Below are 12,508 nucleotides of genomic sequence, written 5' to 3'. Positions count from 1 at the left end.
GCCTAAAGGCTGAAAAACCGGACTGCAGGCCCCAAAGAAACTCCAACCGGCCTGCACACTGGGAAAACAGGATGGAGCCATGGAATGTCGCGTCATTCGCAGAGGAGCCAGTCTCTTGAGTTCCTGTATGGTGGAGCGAGAGCCAGTTAACAGGCTTCCCTCTCACTCTGCTGAAAGTTTTTCTCTCTTTTTCCATGCTTGCCCAATAAATTCTGTTTCCCCTCACCCTTCAAAGTGTCTGCAAGCCTAATCTTTCCTGGTCATGTGAAAAGAACCTGGATTTTCCTACAACCATTTGACTAATAAAATGTGGAATAAATGATATTTTGCTAATTCTGAGTATGGTCCTAAAGAAGCCTTGCACACTTCTGCTTTCCCTCTTGGAATCTTACTCAGCTGACATTTGAAATCCTGGGGCAATTGGCTGGAGGATGACAGACCACATACAGAAGAGATGAGACATCTTATCTGGGGCCATCTTAAAAAAATCCAGCTCCCAGTCAATCTATCATTTGACCACATGAATATAAATGATTCCAGCAGAGATCAGAAGAACTGGCTAGCTGAGCTAAGACTAAATTGCTCATCAGAGTAAGAAGAGTTAAATAAATGAATACAATTTTAAGCACTAAGTGTTGGTGTCATTTGTTTTGCAGCAATAACTAACTAATAAGAGAGTGAATACAACAAAGTTTTTAGGTTTAGTTGAAAGAAAATGAGGAAACTTACATCTGATGGAGTGGAAATTCTGGTTATGGTGGCTTGAAGAGTTTGGTTAATCCTTTGTGCCAAATACAAGAATAAGACTGGACAAAATTGTCAAAAACAAAAATTTGGGGGCTCTGAAAATATACTTAAGGTAAACAACTCATTAATAAGTGTTTAACCTTGAAAAGCTACTAGATCTGTGCATAAAAGAATCTGTGTCCCTGCATGGGGCTGCTTCCATCCAGCCCACCCCCTAATCTCCCTCAGCTCCCAAGGTGAGAAGGATAGTTTTACTCTATGTGCCGACCAAAACAATTTAGCAGCTTTTCTCCCAGTGGGTGAATTTCATTTGGGTCAGATGGTGAAAAGCTGGGTTATTACTAGTTAAAAGTTGTATACTCATTAGGAATAAAATGGTAAAATCTGTCCATTTGGTTGCCCACGTTTGAGGTTACAGTGGGGCAAGCAGAGGATCAGACAGGAATTTAATAAAGATATTTTGAAAATGAATGCACCACAGTAGGGCTTCATATATCCTGTGTGACTGGGAAAATATGCACATGTATGGGAGAGACCCAGGAGAACTCAGAGAAAAGTAAAAGTGAAGGTAGGCTTGAGAATTGACTGAAATGTTTATTGTGCTCCCCATTTCACACACAGATTGATTGATGGATTAATTGATCGGCTGAGTGTAGAAGCTTCACAGGCTTGAGGTTTTTTAAAACAATCTCTGGCCAAACCATTGCCTGATCACTAAGATATGCAGATACAGGGGTGACTTAATAGGAATCCAGAATAAAAAATAAAAATAAGAATAAAAAAATTAAACAGAGAACTCAGCAGCTGCTTGCCATGAGATGACAAATTAAAATGCTAAAGCCAGGCAATTCTCCAGAAAAAATTCATATAATTAAAACAAAATCTAGAATTGCTGTAAAACACTATCTAAAATATCTACTTTACAACCAAAACTTATGACACAACGAAATGGGAAAAAAAAACCCCTGGCAATAGAAAGTTACTCTGAATGGGCTCAAATGTTATATTTAGCAGACAAAGCATTTAAAGCAGGTGTTATAAATATGTTAAAAAATTAAATAAAACTATATTAAAATAATTAAAGGAATATGTGATGATCATATTCAGCTAGGTATTATCCCTGGAATTCAGGGCTGCTTATTTTTTTTACTTTTTTTTTTTTTTTTTTTTTGTAGAGACGGTGGTCTCACTATCTCACCCAGGCTTGTCTTGAACTCCTGGCCTCAAGCAATCCTCCCATTTCAACCTCCCAAAATGTTAGGATTACAGGTGGTGTGAGGCACCATGCCCAGCCATTTTACGGTCAAAAATCATCGATGTAATTTACATATTAGCAAACTTTAATGAAAAATCATTTGATCATTTCCATTGAAGCAGAAAAAGCATTTGAGAAACCCCAACATCCATTCCTGATAAGCACTTGGAGAAAACTAGAAATGAAAGAAAATTTTCTCAACCTTATATAGCACATTTATAAATATGATGCTACAGCTTACACCATATTTAACAATGAAAAACTCTCTGAATGCAGTAGCTCACACATGTAATCCAAGTACTTTGGGGGGCTGAGGCAGGATGATCACTTGAGGCCAGGAGTTTGAGGCCAGCCTGGGCAACAGAGGGAGACCCCTGTCTCTACAAAAAACTAAAAAATTAGCTGGGCATGGTGGTGCATGCCTGTAGTCTCAGCTACTTGGGAGGCTGAGGTGGGAGGCTTGCTTGAGCCCAGGAGGTTGAGGATGCAGTGAGCTATGTGAGAGAGCAAGACTCCATCTCTAAGAAGCAAGAAAGAAGGAAGGAAGGCAAGAAGGAAGGAAGGAAGGAAGAAATGAAGGAAGGAAGGAAGGAAGGAATGAGGGAAGGAGGGATAGAGGGAGGGAAGGAAGGAAAGGAGGAAGGTAGGAAGGCAAGAAGGGGAGAGAGAAAGAGAGAGAGCGAAAGAGAGAAAGAAAGAAAGAAAGAAAGAAAGAAAGAAAGAAAGAAAGAAAGAAAGAAAGAAAGAAAGAAAGAAAGAAAGAAAGAAAGAAAGAAAAGAAAGAAAGAAAAAGAGAGAGAGAAAGAAAGAAAAAGAAAGAAAGAAAGAAAGAAAGAAAGAAAGAAAGAAAGAAAGAAAGAAAGAAAGAAAGAAAGAAAAGAAGAAGAAGAAGAAGGAGGAGGAGGAGGAAGGAAGGAAGGGCTCCCCTTACACACACACACACACACACACACACACACACACACACACACACAAACAAGATACACACAAGATGAGGAAGATAGGAATGTCTACACTCACGCTTTTATTCCACATTGGACTGGCGGTTCTAGGCAGCGAAGTCAGATAAGAAAATGAAGAGGCACAGAGTCTGGAAAAGAAGAAGTAGCACTCTCTTTATTCATAAATGACATAAATACTTGTTTAGAAAATTAGATGAAATCTTCAAAAACCTATTAGAACTAATAAGCACATTTATCAAGGTAGAGAACTACAAAGTCAAGATACAAAAATTATTTGTGTTTTCATATATAAGCAATAAAAAAATTGAACATTGAAACTAAAAATATCATTTACAAGAGAAAAATACAAAGTACTTAGGGATAAATCTAACAAAACACATGAAAGGTCTTGTATTAGTCCTTTTTCGCACTGCTATAAAGAACTATCTGAGACTGGGTAATTTACGAATAAAAGAGGTTTAACTGACTCACGGTTTTGCACGGGTAACAAGAAGCATGGCTGGGAGGCCTTAGGAAACTTATGATCATGGGCAGAAGTTGAAGAGGAAGCAAGGACCTTCTTCACATGGAGGCAGGAGTGAGAGAGCAAAGGAAGAAGTGCCACACACTTTTAAGCAAGCATATCTTATGAGAACTCACCCATTATCAGAAGAACAGCAAGGGGGAAATTGGCCTTCGTGATCCAATGACCTCCCATCAGGTCCCTCCCCTGACCCATGGGGATTACAATTTGATGTGAGATTTGGGTGGGGACACAGAGCCAAACCATATCAGACCAGTACACTGAGAACTACAAAATATTGTGGTTAAAAATTAATGAAGACCTAAGTAAATGAAGAGATATATCTTAACTGGTTCAAAGACTTGATGTTATTAAGCTATCATTTATTCCCAAATTGATGTATAGATTCAATGTAATACTAGTCAATATCACGGCTGGTTTTTCTTGTAAAAATGGACAAGAAAATGCTATATGGAATATGAAATATGAAAATGAAAAGTACCTAAAATATTCAAAACAACTCTGAAAAAGAAGAATGAAATTGAAGGACTACTACCACTTTATAATCAAAACACCATAGTATTGATGTAAAGATAGATAAATAGATTGTGGAACAAAATAGAAAGTGTAGACATAAACCCACACAGGAATGGACAACTTTTTTTTTTTTTCAAAGATGCAAAAGACAGTGCAGAAATGGATAGACTTTCTTAAACCAAATAATTGTATATCCATATGCAAAAATTAAAGTTGGGGCCATATATCATACCATAAAACTCAACTCAGAATAGACCAAAACTCCAATTGTAAAATCTAAATTTATAAAATTTCTAGAAGAAATGATGGGAGAAAATCTTCACAATGTTGGTTTATGTGAAGATATCTTAGATATGACATAAAAAGCACAGTCCACAACATAACAAATTGTTAAATTTATTTCACCAATAGTAAAAAGGTGCTCCTCAAAAACAATGATAATAGAATGGAAAGAAAGCCACAGACTGGGTAAAAACTCTTTTCAAAGCGTGTATCTGATAAAGTACATATATCTATAATATATAAAGAGCTCTCAAAATACAACAATAATAACACAAACAACCAAATTAAAAATGGGCAAAAGATTTGAACAGATGTCAAGTAAGCACATCAAAATATGTTCAACATCTTCAGTAATTGGGGGAATGCAAACTAAAACCCAGTAAGACACCACTACATACCTATTACAGTGGCTACAATTTAAAAAGTCTGACCTTACCAAGTGTTGTAAGAATATGGAGGAACTAGAACACTCATATGCTTCCAGTTGAAATGTAAAATTGCACAGCCACTTTGGAAGACAGTTTTTTAGTTACTTAAAATGCTAAACATATACATATCATATGGTCCGGCCAGTCCACTACTATGTATTTAGCAAAGTCTAAAGAAAATATATGTCCATGTGTTGTGGTTTGGATGAGGTTTGTTTGTCCCCATTAAAACTCATGTTGAAATTTGATCCTCAATGTGGCAGTGTTGAGAGGTGAAGCCTGGTGAGAGGCGTTTGGGTCATGGGGACAGATCCTTCATGAGCGGCTTGGTACCATTCTCATGGTACTGAGTTCTTGAAAGGCTGGATTTCTTCTCTGAGAATGGATTAGTTCCCATGAGAGTGTGTTGTTATAAAGCCAGGACGTCTTTCAGGTCCTCTATCTTCACATGTGTCTGCTTCTCCTTTGGCCTTCTCCACCATGTTTTGACTGACACATGACCCTCACCAGAAGCCAAGCAGATGCTGGCATCATGCTTCTTGTACTTCACAGCCTGCAGAATTGTAAGCCAAATAAACTTATTTTTTTATAAATTACTCAGTCTCAGATATTCTTTTACAGCAACACAAAACAGATTAAGACACCGTGTGAACAGTTTTACCTGAATGTCTGTTGCCACTTTATTTACAATACCCCTAAACTGGAAACAACGTAACTGCTCATTAATTGATGAAAGGTTAGTTGTGACATATTCATACAATGGAATATTACTCAGTAATAAAAACGAAGGAACTATTGATACACCCAATGTGAATGAATCTCAAAATAATTATCTGAGTGAAAGAAACCAGAAAAAATACATGGTATATCTGATTGCATTGATATAAAACTCTAGGAAATGCAAATTAATGAAAAAGAATAGAAGTCAGTTCAATGACTGCATGAGCATAAGAAGTAGTGAGCAGGGTATGAAGGATGAATGACAAAGGGTCAAAACAAAAACTTTTAGGGGTGATGAATACATTCATTATCTTGAATGTAGGGATGGTTTTACAAGTCTAAATGTATGTCAAAACATCAAATTGTACACTTTTTAAAACACACATGGTTTATTACATTACAATTATACCACAATAAAGCTGTTAAAAAATGATCATAAGTGAACTTTTATTGATAACAAAAGTGTTCTTGAACTGGATAGTAATGATGTTTGTACAACTGTAAACATTTCCCATAAGTCATCTCAATTTAGAGTTACAATGGGTGATCTTTTTGGTGTATTAACTACAATGTAACAAAAAAGTTTAAAAATTACTAGATGTATTTTCCCTTTCCTTGGTGATTTAGTAGGCCAGATTTTATGCTATGACTGGGTATGGGGGGGTGGTAATAAGTCAGAGAACTGGTCTTATGAAAGGTAAGAGAATTTGAAAAAGCTGTATGCAGAATGGGAGAGAGTAGTTACTGAGGAAACACAGAAAGCTTTTCAGGGAGCACATAGGGCCCAGGTGAAGCACATAGTAAGTACTCCATAAATACCAACTAAAAGAGAAAACGACGCATAAACTTACTTATATAACTAACACTTATTGAGCACCCACCATGTAACAGGCACTCTGTTACAGACATTATTTAATTTCAATTAATTTCTGCTTCATTCACTTAGTATATGATATGGTTTGGCTGCATCCCCACCCAAATCTCATCTTGAATTGTAGCTCCCATAATTCCCACACACTGTGGGATGATGGACCCAGTGGGAGGTAATTGAATCATGGAGGCAGGTTTTTCCCATGCTGTTCTTGTGATAGTGAATAAATCTCACGAGATCTGATGATTTTATAAAGGGGAGTTTCCCTACACATGCTCTCTTGCCTGCCACCATGTAAGACATTCCTTTGCTTCTCTTTTGTCTTCTGCCATAATTGTGAGGCCTCCCCAGCCATATGGAGCTGCAAGTCCATTAAACTTCTTTCCTTTATAAATTACCCAGTCTCAGGTATGTCTTTATTAGCAGTGTGAGAACTAATATAGTATACTACAATGTTCACTTTTTAAAACCTCAGTGGCTGTTCTAGTATTAATTACTGTATAAAGTGAAAATCTCTATTTAGGTATCTGCCTTTGAGCATTTTATCTTAATGTATTAGTTTGTTCAAATATATAATCCCACAGGTATGTATTATAATCCAATAACCTAACCAGTCTCTCTCCTAGAAATCCATTGGTTTTGATTCAAAAAAAAAAAAATGTCAATCCTTTAGCTGTAATTTTTCATCCATCCCTAACTTTTCCAGGATGAATAGGAAAAAAGTGTTAAATAACTGTATATGTTAGCACTCCCACTTCCTGTTACCACTAACCATTTGTTCCCAGCAAAAACACGATTCCTTTAAGATCTCTGGACCTCACACTTCTGTGCAGTGGGGATTTGGGGCCTCAGGGTTGAGAAGGGCAGACAAGGACCCTGATTTCAGGGGTTTCATTATCTTCTGAGGGAGGCATACAACAAGTAAAGAATCTTCAACTCTGATGAATGTGCAGTGTGATAGAATTCAGTGGTCTCTGATGGCATGTGGCAGGAAACTATAACATTGTTCAGGGGGTACGTTCTACCCAAGTGAGTGACCAGTAAGTTCAGGTGTGAAGGCTGAGTGGCAGTTAGCTGAGTAGAAGGTGGTTGGCCGCTGACTGGAAGCTGAGTGGAAGGTGGGTGACGAACTGTCCAGGCAGTGGAGCAGCATGTATGCATGAGGTCTTGTGAGCTTGAAAGAGCATGGGGCATTCAAGGAACATACTTCTTCCCTGGCCCCAGTAGCAGATCACAGAGGATATTGGCTTACCTGGCTCACCCCCTTCAAAACTATGAGGGCACCATCTGCTTAGTGTGAGTAAGTTAAAGAGTATGGGCACAGGATCAGACCACCTGGATTCAAATCCCACCATACCCTTTGCTGGCAACATGACTTTCAGCACATGACCTGAGATGCCTCAGCAAGTGCTTCTGCTTCTTCTGTTGTGGATTAGGAAAATGATGTCAACTATCTCATGTCAGAGGATACCTCATAATGGTCCTGTGAGGATTAAGTTAGGTGTCAGGCAAAAAGAGAGACTTTGAGCAGTTTTTCTCTACAAGTTGTCTCCTGATCAATTATATACTCTCCTTAGCAGATTTAAGTTTGAAATGCACGGGCAAGCAAAGCCCAGGAAATGTAGCTAGTACCTCTGTATTAAAGAGAATGACATTATTATTAAAAGAGAGTATTTGTGTAAAGAAAGGATAAAGATGTAGTTTTGAAAATTGGCTTCAATAGAAAACAGTAAAAAAATACTGACCGGGCATGGTGGCTCACACCTGTAATCCCAGCACTTTGGGAGGCTGAGGCAGACAGATCACTTGAGGCCAGGAGTTTGAGACCAGCCTGGTCAATATGGGAAAACTCCGTCTCTACAAAAAATACAACAACAACAACAACAACAACAAGAAAAAGAAAACAGTAGCAACTATTAATCCAATATAGATATTAATCAAACTATATCAATAATCACTTTAAATGTCAGTGGTCTAAAATCATCAATTAAAAGACAGAGTGGGCCGGGCATGGTGGCTCACACCTGTAATCCCAGCACTTTGGGAGGCCGAGGAGGGTGGATCACCTGAGGTCAGGAGTTCGAGACCAGCCTGACTAACATGGTGAAATTCTATCACTACTATAAATACAAAAATTAGCCAAGAGTGATAGTGCATGCCTGTAATCCCAGCTGCTCAGGAGGCTGAGGCAGGAGAATTACTTGAACCCGGGAGGCAGAGGTCACACTGAGCCGAGATCATGTCACTGCCCTCCAGCCTGGGTGCCAAAAAAGACTCTGTCTCAAAGGAAAAAAAAAAAGAAAAGACAGAGTGGATCAAAATTAGGACACAACAATATGTTATCTACAAGAAATCCACTTTAAATATAAAGACATGAATAGAATAAAAGCAAAATGATGGATAACAATGTACTATGCTAACACTAATTAATAAAAAGCCAAGCTTACTATATTAGTTGCAAACAAAACAGAATTCAGAGCAAGGAAAATTATCAAGGATAAAGAGAATGCATTCCATATTGATAAAGGGGTCAATTCTCCAGAAGACAACAATTCTTAATGTGTATATACCTAACAACAGAGCATCAAAATATGTGAGGCAAAACCCGATAGAACCACAAGGAGAAATAGATGAGTCCACTATTGTAGTTGGAGACTTTTACATTCGAAGAGAATGTAATTGACAATTTCAGCAGGCAAAAAAATTGGTTAGGACATAGTTGAACTGAACAGAACAATCAACTGGATCTAATAGACATTTATAGAAAACTTATCAAAAAGTGGCAACTTACACATTCTTCTCAAGCTCACATGGAACATTCACTAAGTCAGATCAAATTCTTTGCCATAAACCACATCTTAGCATATTTAAATGAATAAAAATTACACAAAGGCCGCAATGGTGTCAAAATAAAAATCAATAACAGAAAGATATCTGGAAAATTCCCAAATACCTGGAGGTTAAACAACACACTTCTAAATAATACACGGGTCAAGGAAGACATATCAAGAAAAATTTTAAAATATTTTGAACTAAATAAAATGAAAACACAAAAAAATTTGTATGATGCAGTGAAAGCAGTGCTTATGGGAAAATTCACAGCATTGAATACATATATTAGAAAATAAGAGAGATCTAAAATCAACGATCTAAGTTTCTACTGTAGGAAATTAGAAAAATAAGAGCAAATTAAATCTAAACTAAAAAAGAAAAAAATAATAAAAACTTAAGAGTAGAAGTCAACAGAATTGAAAACAGTAAATTAATAGAGATAATCAACAAAACCAAAACCTGTTTGTTTGTTGAAAGGTCAATGAAATTGATAAACCCTTAGTAAGGATAACAAGAGTAAAAGAGAAGACACAAATTACTAATTCCAGAAATGAAATAGGGGCCTTACTATTGATCTCATTAACACCAAAGGGAAAATTAGGAATATTATGAACAAGTCTAGTCCACAAATTTGATAATGTAGACCAAATGGACCAATTTTTCTAAAGACACAATCTACCAAAACTCACTTAAGAAGGAATAGAAAGCATAAATAGTTCTACACCTATAAAGGCAATGAAATCAATAATTAATAATCATCTGGAATCAAGTTTCACATAATCTTCAGAAATCAAAGTGCAGCAAGCCCAGATGGGTTCATTGGTGAATTTAACCTAACATTAAAGGGAAAAAATTATACCAATTTTCTATAATCTTCTCCATAAAATAGAAGCAAAGTAAATACTTCCTCACTCATTCTAGAGTCCAACATTACCCTAATACTAAAATGAAGGATGTTACAAGAAATGGAAATACAGACCAATATCCATTATGAACATAGACACAAAAATCGTCAATAAAGTATTAGCAAATTGATTCCAACAATATTTAAAAATAATTATACACCCATAACCAAGCAGGATTTATTCCAGGTATGCAAGGCTGGGCCAACATTTGCAAATCAATTGAGGTGATCCATTACATTGAGAGGCTAAAGAAAGTGATGTGATCATATAAATAGATGGAGAATAAGCATTTGTCAAAATCTAAGACCAACTAACAATAAAAACACACAGCAAACTAAGCATAGAGGTGAACTTCCTCACTGTGGAAAAGAATAACTACACACAAAAAAATCTACAGTTAGCATTATATTTAATCACAAGAAACTAGATGTTTTCCCCCTAAGATCAAGAACAAAACAAGGATGTCCATTATCACTACTCTTTTTCAAATTGTTATTGGAAAATTTTGTCAATGCAATAAGACAAGAAAAAGAAATAAAAGTTATACAAATTGGGAAGGAAGGAATCAAACTGTCTGTCTGCAGATGACATAATTGTGTAGGTTGAAAATTCTAAAGAAGCAGTAAAATAAGTCTTGGAACTAATCAGCAATTATAACGAGGTCACGGGATACAAGTATAATATACATAAGTCAATTGCTTTCTTATATACCCACAATGAAATATTTCAATTTGAAATTTAAAATACAATACCATTTACATTTTCAGTAAAAAATAAGTATAAATCTACCAAAATATGTACAGGATATATATAAAGAAAATGACAAAACCCTTCTGAAAGAATTCAAAGAAGAACTAAACAGTTGGGGAAATATTCCATGTAAATAAATAGGAAGACTCAATATTGTTGAGCAATCAAGTTCTTCCCAACTTGATCTATAGATTCAATGCAATTCTAATCAAAATCACAGTAAGTTATTTTGTCAATATTAACAAACTAATTCTAAAGTTTACATGGAAAGGCAAAAAATCAGAATAGCTATGAAAGTATTGAAGAAGAACAAAATTGGAGGACTGACATTACCCAACTTCAAAACTTACTATAAAGCTACAGTAGCCAAGACAGTTTATTATTGGCAAAAGAATAAGCAAATAGATCAAGAGAATAGAATAGAGAGCCCAGAAATAGACTCATACAAATATAGATAACCCATCTTTTACAAAAGAAAAAAGGTAATTCAATGGAGAAAGGATAGACTTCTCAACAAATGAACTGCTTTCATGCAGTTCTACATGCAAAAAAATGAATCTGGATATAGATTTTACATCTTTTATCAAAAGTAACCCATGTAATTGTTAATATGTAAAACACAAAATTATAAAACTTCTAGAAGCTGGCAGGGGAAAAAAGTCTTGGTGACCTTGGGTCTGACTATTATATTTTGGATATAATATCAAATATACAGTCTCTGAAAGAAAAAATTGATTACAGGCTTTATTGAAAATAAAAACTGCTGTACAAAACACACTCTTAATGAACAGTCTGGGAGAAAATCTTTGCAAAACACATAACCAATAAAGCACTAGTATCCAAAATACACAAAGACCTCCTAAAACTTAACAATAAAAAACTAAACAACCAACTTAATAATGGGCAAAATATAGGAACAGATACCTCACCAAACAAAATGTACAGATAGCACATAAGCATATAAAAAGATGCTCAATGACATATGTCTTTAGGGAACTGCAAATTGAAACAATGATAAAAAGCCATTATAAACTTATCAGAATGATTAAAATTCAAAACACTGTAAAATGCTCGATGTGGAGCAACAGAAACTCTCGTTGATTGCTGGTGGGAAGGAAAAATGGTACAGCTACTTTAGAAATCCATTTGGCAATTTCTTAGAAAATTACACATATTTATACCACAAAATCCAGCAATTGAACTCCCAAATGAGATGAAAATTATATTTACACAAAAATTTGTACACAAATATTCACACCAGTTTTATTCATAATTGCCAAAACTTGGAAGTGGCTGATCTTAGTCTATTTTCTGCTGTTTATACATAATACCTGGACCTGGGTAATTTATATGAAAACTAATTTATTTCTTACAGTTATGGAGGCTGAGAAGTCCAAGGTCAAGGGGTCACATCTGGTGAGGGCCTTCTTGCTGGTGGGTACTCTGCAGAGTCCTAAGGCAAGGCAGAGCATCATATGGTGAGAAAGCTGAGCAGGCTAGCTATGATCTCTCTTCCTCTTCTAAGCCACCAGTCCCATTCCCATGATAACCCATCAATTCATTAAGCCATGAATAAATTAATTAATTCATGATGGAAAAGTCCTCATGACCCAATCACTTTTTTTTTTTTTTTTTTAAGACGGAGTCTTCACTGTCACCTGGGCTGGAGTGCAATGGTGCGATTCCGGCTCACTGCAACCTCCGCCTCCTGGGTTTA

At 36.2% G+C, this 12,508-nt stretch overlaps 1 long non-coding RNA gene across 1 annotated transcript; it reads right to left on the bottom strand.

The window, feature by feature from the left end:
- Positions 1 to 4,124: 4,124 nt before the first annotated feature.
- LOC135969094 (uncharacterized) lies at positions 4,125 to 12,260 on the bottom strand. Its single transcript, XR_010584182.2, has 3 exons — positions 12,165 to 12,260; positions 8,050 to 8,161; positions 4,125 to 5,266 (listed from the first exon to the last, which is right to left on the bottom strand). It is a non-coding gene; the product is annotated as an uncharacterized lncRNA (long non-coding RNA).
- Between the last annotated feature and the right edge of the window lie 248 nt (positions 12,261 to 12,508).

This window comes from Macaca fascicularis, chromosome X (assembly GCF_037993035.2).
Source record: "Macaca fascicularis isolate 582-1 chromosome X, T2T-MFA8v1.1".
Lineage (NCBI taxonomy): Eukaryota > Metazoa > Chordata > Mammalia > Primates > Cercopithecidae > Macaca > Macaca fascicularis.
Note: the sequence above shows the minus strand (reverse complement) of the source record. Positions and strands in the feature narration are given on the sequence as shown.